We start from the raw sequence: 22140 nt of genomic DNA, 5'->3' as shown, positions 1-22140 counted from the left end.
CAAAGAGTAAGTCCTTGGCTTGAAGAAACAAGTGGCCTACATAACATCGCAAAAGGAACGCGAAGCAGCGGTAGCCGAAATGAAAGGTTATATCAAGGAAATGGAGTTTGCATTGATGTCACAAAAAATTAAAAAGGAAGATGTCCTCAAACTTATCACGTATTTCCTAGGTTCTATAACATAACTTCTTTTCTCTGAGTTCTCTCAGATGTATTTGCAATGTTTATATGTTATACGTATCTTTGCCCCTGCCAAGAATGTTCACGGATAAGTGAACATGTTTTTATAATAAAAGAGAGTAGCAGGGTCACCCAGTGCAGGTGAGAGGGATTTTTTAAACGGTGATCTTTTTAATTAAATAATATAAGAAGTTCTAGTTACAAATACATACATATGTTTTGTCCAATTTGGTGTTAAAGACCCTCATTTGCGTAATATGCTCTCCACAACAATAATCCAGTACCAGATATCAGATACAGGTCAAAAATAAATTTTAAAATTGGGCACTTCACTAATTTGGGCACTTCAGACGGAATTCAGCCCAGAAACAAGTACTTCAAATATTTGTGAAAATCGGTTCAAATAATTGTGGCTCCCAAATATATGTTTCATCAGATTTGGGGTTAAAGTCACTTACATGCGTGCACTATGCACTACACAAAAATGATATTTGATACAGAGCATCAGATACAGCTCGAAAATACCACTGCCAAATTTTATCAACATCGGCTCCGATTTTTATATAGCTTCGATATATATCTTCATCCTGTTTTACTGTTATTGCTTACTATATATGTAATATTAGCCCAAAATGAATAGTTCTTTCATATTCAACCGAATTTTACCATTGTGAGAAACTCGGTCCGGCTATTGCTCCAAGAAATATTTTTATACCTTCCACCTTGGAAAGGAGGGTATATTAACTTTGTTATTCCGTTTGTAACAGCCTTAAATATTCGTCGTAGACCCCATAAAGTATATATATTCATAATCAGCATAAATTCCTAAGTCTATTTCACGATGTCCGTCTGTCTGTTGAAATCACGATACAGCCCACATTATTTGACGTAGAGCGCAAATTTAGCAGAACAATTTGTATTGTGTCTAGGATGGTTGGTATTGAAAATGAAATATATCGGTTCACGTTTTGGTATAGTCCCCATATAATGGTACCTCCCGATATTCGGTATTTTGATGATTTTTGACACATTTTTTCACGAATTTCTCTGAAAATTGGTAGTTGTAGGTCATAATTGGTCCCAGTTCGTGTGGCAAATCATTGTAACTATAGGTCCACGTTTTGGTATAGTCCCTATATAACGATAACTCCCGATATTCGGTATTTTGTTGATTTTGTCACATTTTTTCACGGATTTGTCTGAAAATTGACATTTGTAGGTCATAATGGGTTCTACCTCCTTTGGCGAAACATTGCATGTAAAGGTCCACGTTTTGGTATAGCCCACATATAACGGTACCTCCCGATATTCGGCATTTTAATGGTATTTGCCACATTTCTTCGCAGATTTGTCTAGAAATTGGTATTTGTTGGTCTTAATGGGTTCTAGCTCTTTTGGCGAAACACTGTATGGTCCACGTTTTTGTATAGCCTCATATAGCCGTATTTCCCGATATTCGTAATTTTGATGATTTTTGGCACATTTTCCCATGAATATGTCTAAAAATTGGTATATGTGGGTCATAATGGGCTCTAATGTTTCCTTTACCCTAAGGTGGAGGGTATTAAAGGTTTGGCCCGGCCGAACTTAATGTTTTTTTACTTGTTTAATATCATGCACTATACAGCAATATTATTTGGTTCATAGTTGATATGATCTACTTCACATAAATTTCCAATATAAAGTTATTTGTTAGGGGAGCTCTACTAATTACGCATATTTTTTTTAGCCTTTTTCTCAGTTATTCTGAGTTTTTGTTAAAAATCCAAATTTTATAAAACATACTATTTTTTCTGCGTGTTAACCAAAATTTCTCTCAGTGTAAAGTAATATAGGAATTCGGCCACTATATGTTATTATATCGAATTAATATTTTGTTAAGTTTATTGATATTTTATCTAACCTACCAATCTATTATTCGTAAACCTGCCCTCCCAAAAAAAAAAAACTACCGCTAACGAAGACAACAAACAAACACAACATAACAAAAAAGCCAAAAACCAACAAAAGAAGAAGACCACGAAGACGATATTTTTACAGTAAAAAATAAAAAGCGAAAGTGTGACATCTTTTCACTTTCAAGGCCGCATAATCAAGACGAATTTAATATGAAAACAAATCACACACACACATGCACGCACGCACACACTCACTCCACTCACCTAAACAAATAAACAAACACACTGGCCGACAGACAGAAGCACACCCCGTGACAAGTGCGTGTGGTAGTGGTTGGTAGTGGATAGCCGGCCAAAAACAAATTCGAAATACAAAACATTTGGGTGGACTATAAATTAACCCAAAACGATTTATGAATAACCAACAACTAACGACCGCATTTACACCGGCGTAGTGTCGGACCAAAATTTCAAATGAAAACCAATTCAAACGAGTTGATGGGGTTTGGAATTCAATTCGTTGCTGCAGTTGGCAGTGGGGCTGGTCGTGGCCGTGCTGAGTGGCAGCAAAGAGTGTGCTCTTCATATTAAACACATGTATACAATGCGTATGTATGTGTGTTTGTATGTTAATGTGAATTATTTTTATTTTTTATAAATGGAAATTTATCGCGTAAATGTCTCTTGGAAATGTGATAAGCAGCGCTTTAACGCCCCACCAATTAACATAACAACAAATCTCCAGCAATGGGTGTCATCCCCAAATCACATCAAACTTTATTTGCATTTGATAGGCATTTTATTTCGTTTCGTATGGTTTAGGCGGTATATTGAGTTTGTTGTTCGTTTTGTAACTTCTCGAAAAATTATACATAGATATAACACATAATTTAACAAGTAAAAAAAACATTAAGTTGGGTCGGACCGAACATTTAATACCCTCCACCTTAGGGTAATGGAAACATTAGAACCAATTATGACTCACAAATACCAATTTTTAGACATATTCGTGGGAAAATGTGGCAAAAATCATCAAAATACCGAATATCGGGAGGTACTGTTATATGGAGGCTATACGAAAACATGGACCATACATACAATGTTCCGCCACCGATGCTATCGGGAGGTACAGCTATATAGGGCTATGCAAAAACGTGGATCTATATACACAATGTTTGGCCAACGGAGCTCGAACCTATTATGACCAACTAATTCCAATTTTTAGACAAATCCGTGAAAAAATATGACAAAAACCATCAAAATACCGAATATCGGGAGATACCGTTATATAGGGGCTATACCAAAACGTGGACTTATACATGCAATATTTCGCCACCGGAGCTAGAACTCACTATGACCAACAAATAACAATTTTTAGACAAATCCAGAAACAATATAAATTATTCTGCTAAATTTTGACGCTCTACGTCAAATAATGTGGCTTGTATGGTGATTTCAACAGACAGAGACACGGACAGACAGACGGAGATCGTTAAATCGACTTAGAATTGTAAAAAGGTTAAACCTTGGAAGAAAACAGTTGAGCCATAAATAAGTCATTTTAAAAGTCTACATATATATTGACGGAATGTTGGTTTCGATTGGCTAATAAAATTATTTTTATACCCGGTTACTGGGTATTATGTCTTTGTGCATTTATTTGTAACATGCAAAATAAAAGGAGATAGACCCATAGTTCCTATTGATGATCACAGTAGAATCACATTCTGAGTCGATTTATGCATGTCCCCCGTCCGGGCATATTTGTAGGAAAAGTACAGATCGAATTCATTGTTCGATCGTTTTTCCGCTCAAGGACGAATGCAATTGAAATTGGTGATAATCGGTCCAAATTTAAATATAGCCGATTTCAGGTTTATAATGCACCAAATGCGCAATACATGTCTAAATTCGATGAGTTTTACCACTGAACTACTACTAAATGTAGCCTAGAAGTAAATACAGGGTGGGATGGAAAAACGTTTCTAAGCCACTCGTCCGACCGCTATTTAAATTATTCCAGTAAGAATTTTGCAGAACAAAAGGTTATTCGTGATGGAATTCAAGCGTGATAGTGTGATTTCTTTATATTTGGCTGGAAACCCACAAGTGGCTATCGTTAGAGCACTCCAGCATTTGAATGTGAATAAATATTTTGTGTCTCGTACCATCGCTCGTTACAGTGACGGAAGAAAACAGCAACATCAGCAGAATCGAAACCCTCGTTGCAGTGGCTGAAAAATAGCTCGTGTGCTGAACATATCGCAATATTCCATTCAGCAAATATTAAGAACTGAGCTCGGGGTAAAGCCATTGAATTTCCAAAAAGTGCAGGAACTTACATCCCAACAGAAAGAAAATAGACTGAACTGCCGAATTTGGTTCTCTCCGATGAAAAAACATTCGTTGTCCAGCAGTTTGTTAATATATTTGTTAAAATATTCTGGAGGGTGTATTAAAGCCTTGGGCACGCAAACATTTTGTCCGCAGACCTTGTACATTCCAACAGGACTCTGCACCATCGCACTCAACACGCACCACCGTAGAATGATTACAAAATGAGGTTGCTCGCTTCATTTCCAGCGCACAATGATCAATCTTCGAATACCAATCCGTTGGACTATAGTGTCTGGATTATTTTGGAAAGCAAGGTTGGCAGCAAAAATACCAAAGTGTCGGCCAAAACTCCGCAGAGCAACATTCGGGCAGCGTGTGACGGTTTCATTGGCCGTTTGAAGGCCATAATTCGTGCCAAAGGTGACTAATGTTAAAATTATGGCGTTTGGCTTTATTGCAGTTTTTTTATCTCACCCTGTATTTATCATAACTTGGGAAACAAGTCAGAGAGTCTTGAAGTATCTAAATATTTGTCTCATCCAGAGAAGGTTAAAATTTTTATTAACAACAGTCGCAAAAAATTGAAAAAACAAAACGTTTGAGTTTCATTATCTGCACCCAATATTTTTATACCATCAGCCATATGGCTACAGAGTGTATATATGATTTGATACGGTCAAAACGTGCCTAGTCGAAATAAAGGTTTTAGACCCCAGGTCTCTTTGGACCAAATCCGTTTCAGAACATGGACTTCAGGAATCAATCTAGTCCGTCTGTCTAGGTGCGTACGATAACTCTCGAAGGGAGTATCCGATTTGGTCCAAACTGGGTACATCGTAATATTTTTGTCAACCTTTGGATCGAGTTCGGAGATGGGTAGTATCGGTCCACTTCTTCTGGTGCCTCCCCCACAAAAGGTCGAAATTTTCAAAAAATTTATTTCTTGCACATAAAGGGAAAGGATAATCCGCTTTTGCTCCAACTTTGCAAATCCTCAGGTCAGGTGTGAAAATGGACAAAATCGGTCCGCCCCATCAAGTACCTTTCCCACAAATGGCCAAAATTTTGAATAATTACAACTCTCATAAATTTCACACATCCCAATATTTATATTAACCCAAGGTCTGGTGATATGGATGGAATACATCGGTCCACTCCTTCTGGTACCTCCCCAACAAAAGGTCGAAATTTCCGAAAAAAATTATTTTCTGTACAGAAAGGGAAAGGGCAAAACTGACCGATACTTTTTTACTTGTTTTTACTTGTTTAATATAAGATTGGTCCACCATATCTGGAAACTCACACACATTTCAACATTTTCTAAAAATGATCACATATCTCATACAGAGTAGTCGATATAGTCAAAGTCTGGCACGTTGTAATATTTATATCTGACTTAGCTCAGATATGAAATGAAATACTTTTTCGGTACCATCCGGGGTCAACATTTAAATAATCATAAGGTAAGTCAAAATTTATTTTGATAAACGGACATTGTTTCAAGGGGCGCGACATGGATGACAAATTAATAATGGAAACTACATCCAAATGAGAAATAAAAGCTGATTTGTTTAGAAATTGGGGTCAAAACTCCCAAAATACCGAAAATCAGGAGATAGTATTATATTGGGATTATACCAAGAGGAAAACAGCCATTGATTATTTTGGATGTCGAATGAATCTACCCACTGACAACCACAAATATGAAATTACTGTTGATTTAGTTCATAAAAATACCGAAAATCATAATCGTCCGTTATATGGGGGGCTTTACATGTATGTGGACCGATAAAACCCATTTTTATATCAAAGCCCATCTTTTATATCAGATATATAATAAGAGATCATCTTATCACTATAAAGGGTCTAATCCAGGACCAGAAAAATTCAGCCTCCAAGCCTTTAATGAATGTAATTCTCTTCACACACATATCCAGAACATTAGATAATATTGATTATTATTCAGAGAGTAACTAATCTGGTGTCACTCTTTGGACGGCCCGGGTCTAAATATAAACATGGTTTTAGATAATCTGTGCAAAAGAGGGTAATGGACAGATAATATATATTTAAACCGTTCTGATTTTAGACCGAAAAGAAAAAGTTTTCAAGTTTGATTTATAGTCAATCCGTTTCTACCGCACGATCGAAAAGGGTATTCAAAATTCGGTGCTACCGCTTCAGTTTTATTTCACTTAAAATTCCAATCAATATTCAAAAGAAATTTGTGCGACAAGTTCTACTTATGTTTATTTTTATAAATCTCTTGAGCTCATTCGTACGCGTATGTGATTGTGTCTGTATGCGATTGAATGAATGCCTCACCAATTAACCCGATATTCGTTGGAATTTCGATGAATATTTAATTACATTGGTTCGATGGATCACTGGCTGGATAGTGGTGGCTCACCGCACAAAACACCGCCAGCTCATTATTATCAACGTTCGCCCATCTGTCCGTCCGTCCGTCGATCGGACCATCTTCGCTATATTCACCAACAAAAAGTTACATCATAGCCATCATGTGTGAGTTTATGTGTGTGTGTGCGTGCGTTTGGTTGATGGTGTTCATGTGAGTTTATGTTTTCGTATTTCTTCAGCTATTTGTATAAACTGTTATTCGTAGATACCGTTATACTATTTAAAGTTATAATTATTAAAACGAAAATTATTCAAATTACCACCCCAAAAATACTAACAAATGAATAATAAATCAATTTTAATTCAATTTATGCACATTTGTATGCATGTCTGTGTGTGTGTGAATGTGCCGCACACAAAAATTTGCCAAAAATATTTGGCGAACATTGGAGATTTTTTTTTGGTTTTCAAAAAGGGAAAATTACCAAAAAATGAATGATGGTAATAAAATAGTTGTAAGGTAGGTATTTTTGGATATGGAATTGGGTGATTCATTAATTTTAGTTTGAAAAATGATAATGCCAAATGGATGATGTGACACTTAACCCGTTCGAGAAGTAGGGATGGAATGGGATTAGTCACATAAAGTTTGAATAGGTTTTGAAGATCTTTATTTCACCAGGTCATGCAAATGATTACTTCTATCCTATAAATATATTAGAAAAAGATTAGTCATAAGATATATAAATACCATTATTAGGCCCCTATAAATATTTGAATGGCCCAACTATCTCTTGTTGGAAATTGTAGCTAATTTAAGTAAGATAGGATTAGCAATTGCGGATCTTTATCGGATCTTTATTAAGGGTTTAATATTTTTTACCATTCATCATAAAATATTCTTCGGAGGTCCATTATCATCGTAAAATTATATGTGGATCTGGTCATGTCCGTCTTTTGAAATCACGACGAATCCACTTCGCTTTTAAGACATTTCGATTGCGCACCTTCGCGATTGCACAGGTGTTAATATCATTCCTACGATGCTTGGTATTGGAAATGGTGTACATGGTCCACGTACTTCTCTGTAAAACAGTATCTCCAGATTTTCTGTGTTTTCGATGTTTATGTCCGAAATAATTTGGACATAATTTGACATTTCGGTTGTTCGGTGGGAACTTTTTGGTGGCTATGACCCCAAACTTTAACCAATTCAATTTTAATTTGCTCTCACAAATAATTTTCTATCTTATTGTCCGTCTATCTGTCTGTTGTAATCATGATTAAAGGCTAAAAGTTTGCACAAATGTGTATTTTGTCAGTATGGAGGTTAAGCTAGTAAATAGGTCATTTCGGTCTACGTTTTCCTGTAGCACCCATCCTCCGAATACCTCCTTATACTCGGTATTTCGACGATTTAAATCACATTCTCTAACCGAATAAAGTTTATAACGGTTTCTAACTCCTGTGGCAGAACATTGTCTATATAGTTCCACGTTTTCTTATAGGCTCACATTTTCGAAAGAATTTTTTAAAATTCTGTATTTAGAGTTTGTAACGGGTTTCACCTACTGTGGCATATCATTGTCCACATAGGTTCAAATTTTCTTAATGACCCCATATAACTTCACCTCCGGATATTCGATTTTGGACGATTTAGACCGTATTTTCAGACGAAATTGTTTGTAACGGGGTCATTACTCTTGTGGCAGATCATTGCCTGTATACGTTCAAGTTTTGGTATAGTCCTCCATGTTTCGGTACTTTCAGATATTCGGAATTTGGATGACTTTAGTCACATTTTCGGGTAAATCGTTTAAAATTAAGTATGTAGAGTTTGTAATGTCAGTCTTTGTGGCAGAAGACTGGAATAGGCTCATTATTTCCTTATCACTCATAAGAGGGTATTCCCGAATATTTGATATTTTGGTGATTTTAGCCATATGTTTTAGGAGATTTTTTAATTTGGTATTTGAAACTCACAATAGATATCAACAACTATAGCAGGAATCTGGTACTATCGATGGTACGGTATTTTAAGACTTTTTACCAACCGTTTTCTCTGGCAAAAATGGAGGTGGGCCCAATGTTCAATCCCGATTATATTATTTTTAAAGGTTTTCTTTACCTAATAGTGGAAGGTACCTTAAAACAACAAATAAATTGAAAAGTAGGATATTGGCAACTTTTGGCGTCAAGAGGACATCGCCACGTGCCACACAGTCGAAGATGTTTTTGAAGATCGCATTATCAGTCACAGAGCAAAGATAAGTGTTACGCTGACAAGCCGGAGACGACTGACGTTTCGTGTGGCCATTTACAGCTGTAAACAATCGATAATGTACTTATAAATTACTAGACTACTGTATAGATCATAATTTAGGCATTTTTGACAGATATTGGCCATTTGATGCACAATTTACCCGAAATCGGATTATATATAGGGGAGCTGTATCTAAATCTTATCCGATTATCATTAATTTCAATAGGGTTCTTACTTAATCCAAACAAATATTGTTTACAAAGTTTCGTTTCAATCGGATAAAAAAATACATGGACAGACGGACATGCATAAATCGACTCAGAAAGTGATTCTATGAAGATCCTCAAAAGTAACCATAGGTCTATCTCGTTTTTTTCTCTCCATGTTACAAACAAATGCACAAAGACATAATGCACTTACCACTATGGGGTGTAGGGTATAAATAATAGTAATAATAAGTAAATAAATAAAAAAATAAAATAAATACAAAACAATTAAGAACGAAGCAAAGTTCGACCAGGCCGAAATTTTTGTACCATGCACCATTTGGAACGAATTTGGCAATTCTCAAAAACAATAAAATCCGTTAAAAATTCTGTTAAAATCTTAAAAATACCGAATGTAGCTATTATATTAGGGTCTATACGACGACATGAACCTGCGTAGGTAATGTTTGTCATAAGCCATTACAATATTCAAATACGATACTTAAAAAAAATCGGTTATAATGTCGATAAAATCAAAATACCGAATATCGGTACGTACCGTTATATGGGGGCTATGCGAAGACGTGGATCTGCAAAGACAATTTTCTGTCGCAGGCTGTAGTATCCATTACGAACTTAAAATACCAATTTTGAAACAATTCCGGTGAATAAATTCGCTAAAATCATCAAAATACCGAATATCGGGAGGTACCGTTATATGGGGGCTATACGAAGACGTGGACCTGCACCAACAATTTTCTGTCATAGGCTGTAGTATCCATTACGAACTTCAAATACCAAATTTGAGACAATTCCGGTGAAAAATGTCGCTAAAATCATTAAAATGCCGAATATCGGGAGGTACCGTTATATGGGGGCTATACGAAGGCGTGGACCTACACGGCCCATTTTCTGTTTTCTGCTGAAGTATCTTTTACGAACTTCAAATTACAAATTTGAAATAATTCCGGTAAATAATGTCGCTAAAATCATCAAAATACCGAATATCGGGAGGTACCGTTATATGGGGGCTATACCATAACGTATACCTACATGGCCCATTTTCAGTACCAAAAGTCCTGCAGATATAACATACATTTGAGCAAAATTTTATCAGTCTACTTCAATTCGTTAGGAAGCTAGAGTGATTTCCACAGACGGACGGAAATCGCTAAATCGACATAGAATTTTATGCTGATCAAGAACATATATACTTTGTGGGGTCTAAAATTTGTATTTCGAGTTGTTACAAACGGAATGACAAACTTAATATACCCTCCATACTATGGTGGAGGGTCGAACTTTTTGTACTCTCCAACATTTGGAACGAACTTGAAAATTTGTAAAAGTTCTGTCTAAAAATACCGCTCAAATGAATACTTAATTTTTTGCCATAGGCTGTAGAAACGATTCCGAACTTCAAATACGAATTTTGAAACAAGTCGGTAAATAATACCGCTAATATCTTCAAAATACCGAATAAATTGAGATGCCGTTGTATGGGGGCTATACAAAGACGTAGACCTGCATAGAATATTTTCGGTCATGGGTTGTAGTATCCATTATGAACTTCAATGCTCTTTCAGGGGGTAAAGGGAACTCTTTTTGTGGATTTTCAGACAATTCCAAAAAAAATGTGGTTGAAATCATCAAAATACCGAATATCGGGGGGTACCGTTTAATGGGGGCTATACGACCGATCTTCGAACTTGACAATTCGGACAATTATTATACCCTACACCACAAGGTGGTCAGGGTATTATGTCTTTGTGCATTTGTTTGTAACAGGCAAAAGGAAACGAGATAGACCCATAGTTCATTTTGATGATCTGCATAGAATCACATTCTGAGTCGATTTATGCATGTCCGTCCGTCCGTCTGTCCATGTATTTGTTTGGCCCAAGGGCGAACCCTATTGAAATTGGAGATAATCGGTCAAAATTTAGATATAGCTCCCATATCTTCGTCCGATTTGCCTTTTATTGTGCTCCAAACGTGTAATATCAGCCTGAATAGTATGGATTTTTGCACATACAACCAAATTAGGCCTGAAAATAAGTATGCCAAATTTGATCGAAATCGGTTCAGATATAGCTATAGCTCCAATATATATTGTTCATCCGATTTGTTATTTTTGTCCTCTGCAGCCGTAATATGCAGTCTGTAACAACAATATTTGGGGAATATATATCAAATACAGCCCTGAAATACATTTGCTAAATTTTATCGAGATGAGTTCAGATTTGGATATAGTTCCCATATATAACTTCGATTTACCTTTTATTGTGCACCAAATGGGATGAAATTTGGCGCATACGACCGAATTGAGTCTAGAAGCCAGTATGTCAAATTTGGTGAAGATCGGTTCAGATATAGCTCCCATATATACTGTTCATCCGATTTGTTATATTTGTTACGCACAGCCGTAATATGTACTAAGTAACAACGATATTCAGGGAAATATATCAAATACAGCTAAGAAATATCTTTGCCAAATTTTGTCGAGATCGGTTCAGATTTGGATATAGCTCCCATATATATCTTTATCTGATTTCAAATTAATTTTGCACCAAATGGGCAATACAAGTCCAAATTTAAAAGATACAAATGCTTCGGCATATTTAGTCCTTTGAACTTTAAATTATAATTTTAATCATAGCGTGTATGATTAAATTTTCCCATAAAATCTTTTAATTGTTATGTGGAACTCTACTAAATTAGCAAAGTTTTGTAGGGTATCATAAAATCGGCCCCGCCCGGCTTGAAGACTTCCTTATTTTTTTTTTTTTTTTGTTTGAAAACAGAATTAAAAATATTTAATATACTTGCTTGCATCATATGGCGGAATATATAACATAGGTTTTACATATCCCATTTTAAAGTAATCGATTATTAGCAAATACGCCAATTATCCAAATGAATACAAGTGTGCGGAAAATGTGGATCTGATATTTTCATATCCATGCCACCAAACGTGTTTGATCCGTCAAAAGAATGGAAGATATCAGGAATAAATAAATACATACAGACACACATGCATGTGCATGAGCTCTAATTTTTTCCGTTTTATCCCGATTCAGAAGACAACAATGCAAAACAAACAAATCGTCCACAGCCATCCAAACAGTCAGCCACTAAAAACAACAACAACAATAGCAACACAAACAAATCCAATCAAAATAAAAAATTCGTGCATCATGAAAAATGCAAATAAATGATTCAAGAAAAGAGGTTGTTTTTTGTTGTTTTGTTAAGGTAGTTCCTCCACAATTCACCTTCCTCCCACCCCCACCCCATCCTCTCAAGAAAATGGAAACGTACAACAAGAAAATTCATATGACGATTTACCTTAAAAATGAAAACGAAAGCAGCAACAACAAAGCCAATGTAAACCTGGCTGGCGGGTGATAGCCGCGTTGTGATCTGCGCGTTGATGGAGATCGTTGTAATGGTGTGTTGGTGTTGGTAGGCAGTGAGGTAGTATCGTCGTCGACGGGAACTTAATAGTCCATGTCCGTCCGTCCGCTCGTCCGATGTCTGTCTGCCTGACTGCCTGGTTGCCAGCCAGCCATCCAGTCATAAACATTTCCAGCGCGTTGTGTGAGAAACTGGGTCAGCATGTCGCTTGATTCGTTACGATTTTAAGTTGAAGACCTAACGATTGTTTGTTGTCGTCTTCGTCGTCGTCGTTGTTGTTGCTGGTGTCTCATAGAAAGTGAAAACGATTATGGTGGCAGCAGAGGCCGAAGCCGCGTCGTCAACTGCACGACTGCAGTTTGCGGTTGTAAGCAACGTAGACGTCGCTGCTGCGGCTGAGTTTTGTTGTTGCTTTTGTTGATCAAACAAAGAAAATAAATGTAAATAAAATAAAGAGAGAGAAAAATAAACTTAAAAGCTAAGAAGAGCTACATGAAGAATCACGTTGCGTTTTTCTTTGGTTTTTGTTATTATTCTGTTTTTCTTTTGTCTACAACATTTTGTTGAGGGATTTAAACGATGGTTTGCCTAGAAACTCTCAATACAACAATGAATCTTTTTTACCCAGGCGTGAGCGATAAAATCCAACAATAGCAATAACAACCGTCGTAATAAATATTTTAAGTTATGCTATAACTTTTATGGCCAAGATTATAAGAATCGTATTGACATAGGTCTAGGAGGTTTAATGAAGGAATATTATGACATGTTTACATTGGAGTTTTTTTTCGGTCGATTTTTGGGGATGTTTTGGACGATGTATGAAATGAAATTGACAATTAAAATCATCTGGGTATATTAGATTCGGTAAACGGTGTTCAATAACTTTTTCAAAAAAAAAAAAAAAATAATAAGGTCTGTCAGGTTACTTATCTGCATGAGCTTTTTGTCTTTAACAAAAACAGCATCCTCGTAAAATCATGGAAGCAATCAGCTGATTTGCCATAAAAACAAATAAAATATTATCTGTCGGGTTTTCCGACAGATGTATACCCCAGCCTTGAGTTATGATTATTCAAACTGTTGACCCTTCATGGGGATATTTTTTTTGGAAAATGTGGAAATTAGATTGAGGTACCCGATATAGCGGACCGAAGTATTCCATTTTCATACTTCATCTAATATAGATAAAACAAGTAAAAAAGCAGTAAGTTCGGCCGGGCCGGGAACGAATTAGAAAATATTCAAAAAAATAAAATCCATTGAAAATTCTGTTAAAATCTTTAAAGTACCTAATATCGGAAGGTGCCAATATATGGGGGGATATACGCTATTGTGGACCTATATAGACAAATCTATGCCTAGGGGTAAAGTACTCACAAGGAACTCCTTGTGTGGATTTTCAGATAATTCCGTTGAAAAATGTGGGTAAAATCATCAAAATACCGAAACGGGGGTACCGTTATATGGGGGCTATACGAAATCTTTAACCTATATAGAGAACTGTATGTCAGGTGGTAAAGTGCTCACAAAGAACCCCTTGTGACCATTCCGTTGAAATATATGGCTAAAAACATCAAAATACCGAATATCGGGGGTACCGTTACATAAGGGCTATACGATATCGTGGACCTATATAGATAATTCTCTGTCGAGGTACAAAGTACCCATAAGGAACTCCTTGTGTGGATTTTCAGACAATTCCATTGAAAAATGTGGCTAACATCATCGAAATACCGAATATCGGGGGTACCGTTATATGGGGGCTATACGATATTGTGAACCTATATAGATAATTTTCTTCCGAGGTATAAAGTACCCACAAGGAACTCCTTGTGTGGATTTTCAGACAATTCCATTGAAAAATGTGGCTAAAATCATCAAAATACCGAATATCGGGGTTACCGTTATATGGGGGCTATACTATATCGTGGACCGATATAGCCCATCTTCGAACTTGACCTGCCTGCAGACAAAAGAAAGATATGTGCAAAATTTTAGCTTCCTATCTTAATTTGTTTAGACTGTAGCATGATTACAACAGACGGACGGACAGGGCTAAATCGTCCTAGAATTATACGCTGATCAAGAATATATATATATACTTTGTTGGGTCTAAAATGATTATTTCGATGAGTTACAAACGGAATGACGAACTTAATATACCCTCTATACCTTTTTTGGTGGAGGGTATAAAAAGTTGCAAGTTCGACCGGGCCGAGCTTTGAATACGCTCCACCATTTGGAACGCATTTTGCAATTTTCAAAAAAAAATGAAAATCGTTAAAAATGTCGTTATAATCTTAAAAATATCGAATGTAGCCGTTATATTAGGGTCTATACGACGACGAGGACCTGCATATTCAACTTTTGTCAGAAGCCTTACAATATTCAAATGCGAAAAGTTCAGTGAATAATGTAGCTAAAATCATCTAAATTCCGAATACTGGGAGGTACCATTGTATGAGGGCCTGCCCAGACTGTAGTATCAATTGCGAACTTTAAATACCAAATTTGAAACAATTCCGGTGAATAACATCACTAAAATCATCAAAATACCGAATATTGGGAGGTGCCGTAATATGGCGACTATACGAAGACGTAGACCTACACAGACAATTATCTGTCATAGGCTGTATCTACTACGAACTTCAAATGTCAAATCCGTTGAATTAAGTCTCTAAAATCACCAAAATACCGAAAATAGGGAGGTGGCATTATATGGGCTATACCAAATTATGAACTTAATTCATTTCGTTCGGAAGCTAGTGATTTCCACAGACAGACGCAGACATCGCTAAATCATATTATACATAAAATTTTATGCTGATCAAGAATATATATACGTTGTGGGGTCTAAAATATATATTTCGAGGTGTTACAAACGGAATGGCAAACGGCCGGGCCAAACTTTTAATACCCTCCACCTTAGGGTAAAAGAAACATTAGAAGAAATGTGGCAAAAACCATTAAAATGCCGAATATCCGGAGGTACCGTTATATGAGGGCTACGCCAAAACGTGGACCTATAATTACAATATTTCGCCACACGAACTAGGACCCATTATGACCCACAAATACCAATTTTTAGTCAAATCAGTGAAAAAATGTGGCAAAAAAAACTAAAATACCGAATATCGGGAGGTACCTTTATATGGGGGCTATATCAAATCAAGGACCCATGCATGCAATGTTTCGCCACCGAAGCTGGAACCCATTATGACCAACAAATACCAATTTTCAGACAAATCCGTGAAAAAATGTGGCAAATAAAACTAAAATACCGAATATCGGGAGGTACCTTTATATGGGGGCTATACCAAATCATGGACCCATACATGCAATGTTTCGCCACCGGAGCTGGAAACCATTATGACCCACAAATACCAATTTTTAGACAAATCCGTGAAAAAAATGTGGCAAAGAAAACTAAAATACCGAATATCGGGAGGTACCTTTATATGGGGGCTATACCACAACGTGGACCTATATATGCAATGTTTTGCCACACGCTCAGGGACCCGTTATGACCTACAAATACCAATTTTCAGACAAACCCGTGAAAAAATGTGACATAAATCATCAAAATACCGAATATCGGGAGGTACCGTTATATGGGGACTATACCAGATGGGGACTGGACCGATATATCTCATTTTCAATACTAACCATCCTAGACACCATGCAAATAGCTCTGCTAAATTTTGGCGCTCTACGTCAAATAATCTGGGATGTATCGTGACAGACGGACAGACAGACAGATAGACAGACAGACGGACGTCGTTAAATCGACTTAGATTATGAATATATATATATATATATATATATATATATATATATATATATATATATATATATATATATATATATATATATATATATATATATATATATATATATATCTAATACTGATAAAAGCATTTATTTTCAATTTTATGATGAAAAATTCAACCTTTTATGGGGTAGGTACCAGAAGGATTTGGCCTAAAGATTCCATATACACGTCATCTCTGGTTGAGAGAGATATTTAGATATGTGGGGTTCGAAAAGCATTGCTGACTTGTTTCGCAATTTGTGAGAGACATAAATACTGAAATATGTGAAATTTGAGGAGGAGGTACCAGAAAGAGTGGGCCGATATCTTTCACCTACACACCAAATCTTGAGTTATTAAAAAAATATAGATCCCAGCTCTACACATACCAAATTTACTAATCAATGCCAAATTTATTAGCATTTTTACTTTTCGTATAAATATAGTACGCATTTCCAAAACCAACTTCATGTTTGAGCCACAGATTCCAAGAGTGACATCTATATCAAATTTCGGGGAATCCAGCTCTATTCCTTCCCCCAATACCCAGTTTTATACCACTTTGTATTTTTCGTACATTTATAGTACACTATTCCAAAACCAATTCCATACAGGGTGAGATAAAACAAGTAAAAAAGCTGTAAGTTCGGCCGGGCCGAACTTTTAATACCCTCCACCACTTGGTACAAATTTGGCAATTTCCACAAAAAAAAAAAAAAAATAAATAAATAAATAAATAAATAAAATCCGTTAAAAATTCTGTTAAAATCTTAAAAATACCGAATGCTTATACGACGACGTGGACCTGCATAGGCAACTTTTGTCATAAGTTATTACAATATTTAAATGCGAAACTTGAAGAAAAATCTGTTTATATACACAGACAATTTTCTGGCATGGGCTGAAGTATCCATTACGAACTTCACAAGCGAAATTTGAAACAATCCCGGTAAATAGTGTCACTAAAATCATCAAAATACCGAATATCGGGGGGTACGGTATATGGGGGCTATATGAAGACGTGGACCTACATGGCCCATTTTCTGTTTTATGCTGCAGTATCTATTGCGAACTTCAAATACCAAATTTGGAACAATTCCGGGGAATAATGTCGCTAAAATCATCAAAATCCCGAATTTCGGGGGGTACCGTTATATGGGGACTATATGAAGACGTGGACCTACATGGCTCATTTTTTGACTTAGGATGTAGAATCTATTACGAACTTCGAATGCCAAATTTGAAACAATTCCGATGAATAATGTCGCTAAAATCATCAAAATACCGAATATCGGGAGGTACCATTATATGGGGGCTATATGATAACTTTGACCTACATGGCCCATTTTCGAACTTAACCTGCCTACTGGAAAAATATACAAGTGTGCAAAATTTTAGCCTTCTATCTCAATTTGATCGAAAGATAGCGTGATTACAACAGACAGACAGACAGACGGACATGGCTAAATCGTCTTAGAATTTTACGCTGATCAAGTGGAGTTACAAACGGAATGACAAAATTAATATACCCTCCATAGTATGGTGGAGGGTATAAAAACTGAAACCAAATTCAGACTGCTGTAATTTCTAAGCCACTCGTCCGATAGATTTTCAAGATTCAGCTCTGTAATTTCACCCCGTAGCCAAATTTAGTGCAATCATAGTACTTATTACATATATCAGATATGAGATATTAAATTTCGGGATTCCAAATAAAGCACCATTCAGTACGTTTCGCACAAATATAGTACATATTTTCAAAACAATTTCCATATCTTAATGCCAGATACTAACTTAATATCAAATTTGAGAATTTCAGACCCACCCTTTGACCCAATACAAAATGTAGTACCATTTTTACTTTTCGTACAAATATAGAACCCAACAGTGACATCCATTTCAAATTTCAGCTCTATTCCATCACCCAATACCAAATTTAGTATAAGTAAAGTTCGAATTTGCAATAACCCTTTGGTAACCCTTCATTATGGACTCTCATTCCAAATTTCAGAATTGCAGCTCCATCGGTTCATCACAATTCCAATTTTTACCAAATTTAGTACCATTTAGTACATTTAAGTACGAATTCTACACTCCTATAGTGATTCAAATTCCAAATTTCAGGATTCCACTCCTTTTAATTCGTCCAAATACAAATTGTACTTTATTTAGTACAAAATCTTTTGAATGTTGGAGCTGAATGTTGTAGAACTATAAATTATGACGGAGCTGAATTTAAATTTTTAAGACTGTTGACAAAAGTCGACGTTGATTTTTCGACGTTGATAGTACGATTAATGTAAAGAAGTCTTACACATTCTAAATAAGGCTAAAATCTAGCAGAGTTATTTTCGTGCGGCACGTGACCTCTCGTTCACAGAATCATTGTTATATGGTAATATCACTTTGAGAAGGTGTGCATATCAAACCGGATGAAACATATACAGGGGGATTCGGTCCACATGTGGTCTTGTCGAAAATTGAACATATTATTCATATTCAACCTTATTTGTTTGTTGCATCATTCAAAGTAAATTACATAAATTCTGAACTGATTTCAAAAAAATAGGCAAATATATTTCCATATATATTAAATTTTGTACTATACAATGTGGCCATATTAGGGCATGGAACTATAATAAAATATTTATTCCCAAATTATTACTAAATAAAAAATAATTACGAGGTGTTAAAGTTCTATTACTCACAATTAGAAAATTCTATTGATTGGGCCCGCCAAATTATTCTTTTAATTTTATTTCGAATTACGTTAATTGAATTTTACACCATTTCTGATTGTAATGTGTGGTCCCCTTAGCTTGCCAGCAGATAGAGACTACACATGTCTATTTTTAGTATCCAGCGGAGAAAAATGTCGGGCATTTATTTATTTAAGCGTAGCATAGGTTAGTTATTTTCCATTGGCTTTTCGTTTTGTGTACTTGCTTTTAGTTTGAGAAAACACTTAACATTTATGTTTATTCATGCGTGCAGTGCAAGTGAATTGGTGTTGTTGTTTTTTAAACTTCGACAGGGCATTTGGAATGCATTTGGGAGGGCAAAAAATGTTTTTCGTTAATTTTTATTCGGTATCATGTGCTGCCTTTCACATTCGCCCTATGTACACGCATACGCACATATATAGGGTTTAGTATTCAAATAATGCATAATTTTTAGCCAAGACGAATTTTTCTACCCTACTCTATGTGAAAACATGGCTTGACAATCCGGCTATCTTTTGAATCCCCTTAGAAGGAGACTCTACCCAAAATATATATGTTGAGAGCCAGAAATATGAAATTAAAGGAGAGTTGGTTAAAAAATTAGAACCGAACTTCAGCTGTATGGCTAGAGATGTTTAATCGAAATAACGGCTTTAGACTCTAGGTTCGTTCAGATCATTTCCGTTTCAGGAGATTTGAAGTCGATTTAGCGATGTCCGTCCGTTCCTACATCCGACTATCTGTCTGGTTGGCTGGTACGCACTATAACTCTCGAAGGGAGTATCCGATTCGGTCCAAACTTGGAACATAGTAATATTATTGTCAATCTTAGACCGAGTTCTGAGATGGAAAATATTGGTCCACTCCTTCTGGTACCTCCCCCACAAAACGTTGAAATTTCCAAAAAAAAAAATATTTTACTGCACAGAAAAAGAAAGGATCATTCGATTTTTCTCCAACTTTGCAAATCCAAATATTTGCCTCAGTTCTAGCTCAGGTGCGAAAATGTACAAATCGGGAGTGGGCCGATCAAGTACCTCTCCCACAGAGGGTTAAACATTTGAATAATTATAACTCTTATAAAATGTGATGTAAAAGCCCGATTGTCTTGAAGTTACACACATCACAATATTTTAATTAACACAAGGTCTGGTGTGAAGTTGGGAAATATCGGTCTACTCCTTCTGGTACATTACTCACAAAAGTTAACAATTTTGAAAATCCATGAATTTCCTAGAACGAGGATTTCACTCAGATTTGGTCCATCTCAATATTTCCATCAACAAAAAAATCTGATATAAAGATGGTAGAGATCGGAACATTCCTTTTGGAACCTCTCCCACAATGGGTCAAAGTTTCGAATAACCAAAACAATCATAAAATCCGAAATAAGCATCTGGTTCTCTTTAAATTCCACAGATCCCAGATTAATTCTACTAACACTAGATCTGGTACCTCACCCACACTTTACAATAGTTCTAACTGCCATAACTTGCGAAAACAGTCAGCGATTTATTGGAATTTATGATTTGGCATAAAATTGGATATAAATGTTCGGTTTTCTTGTAATTTTGCACATACCAGTAATTTTATCTGTATTAGATACGGTATGAAAATGGAATACTTTGATCGACTATATCTGGTACCTAACACACATTGTAAAGTACAAATTGAAGGGAGTAGTCGATATAGTCCAAACCTTGCACGTCGCAACATTTATATCATATTTAATCAGGTCTTATACGAAATGGACAATATTAGCCCATTCAGGGTCAACAGTTTGAATAATTATATCCCAAGTCAAAATATATCCAAGTTATCGAAAATTATATGATGAGGGTATACATCTGTCGGCAAAATTATACTAATTTTCTTTTTTTATTTAAATATATCTGAAAATAAAATTTATTGTTTTAATTATTAGAGGATCGTTGCAACAACAACCAAAAAACAACTTATTTACTCAAAGGGATCACGAGTAAGCAAGTATCCATAACAAGCCTTTGAGGCGCCACTAAGGATTAACGAAATCGAGTCTGACTGATATGAGACCGAATTAGGAAACCCTATTAACACCCAGAAAGGCAGATAAAGTGTGAACAACGAAACGAGTGGCTTCACCGCTATGTTGCTGTCGAGAGGAGTGCGATTTAGAGAGCCACTGTGCAGTCTAGACAACCTAAGAAGGCCTTCTCAACTTGAGATATATGATATCCCAGGACGAAGCGTTGAACTATAATTAGTAGAAGATATCAAGCGAACTAAAATAGCAGAATTCGGCTCGACTTTGAACCGAAAATCGTATGAAACTTCCGATTTCGGATGCTTTTTTGGTCCAACTTCTGGCTAAAAGTTGTATAGAGTGGTTGTCGGATCGAAGGGTCGGATGAAAATCGGACCAAACTCGGAAGGATATTTATGAGAAATTCGGATGGGAAATTTAAATTTTCGGATCAATGTGGGAACAAATTCGTGACTAAAAGCGTTTGGATTTCTCTCTGGTAGAGAGCAACGCACTCCATTTTTTTCTTTTTTGCTTTTTTACACGACAAATGTTACCATACCAAACAAATATAAAAATCTCTACAACCAGACAAATAATCCTCCGACAAATTGCTTCGAATTCAGAAGAGTCGGACAAAACTTCAGACTTTAAGTAGACATGTCTATATTTTGTTGACCTCCAAAGGGACGAATTTAAAAGTTTTTCAAAAATAGAATCACAAATTGCAGAAATATTGACCACAAAATGCGAAATACCCCTTTTTCGACCTCATTACACGAGAAGTTTATAGATTTATAGTTTCTTTCATTCGCATCAAGTAACGTTGGCACCTTTTTTATACCCTCAGCCATATGCCTACAGAGGGTATATATCATTTGATACGGTCAAAACGTGCCTAGTCGAAATAATGGTTTTAGGCCCAACGTCTATTTGGAGC

The sequence above is a fragment of the Musca domestica genome, unplaced genomic scaffold (assembly GCF_030504385.1).
Source record: "Musca domestica strain aabys unplaced genomic scaffold, Musca_domestica.polishedcontigs.V.1.1 50, whole genome shotgun sequence".
In the NCBI taxonomy this organism is placed as follows: domain Eukaryota; kingdom Metazoa; phylum Arthropoda; class Insecta; order Diptera; family Muscidae; genus Musca; species Musca domestica.
This window is presented reverse-complemented; position numbering follows the sequence as displayed.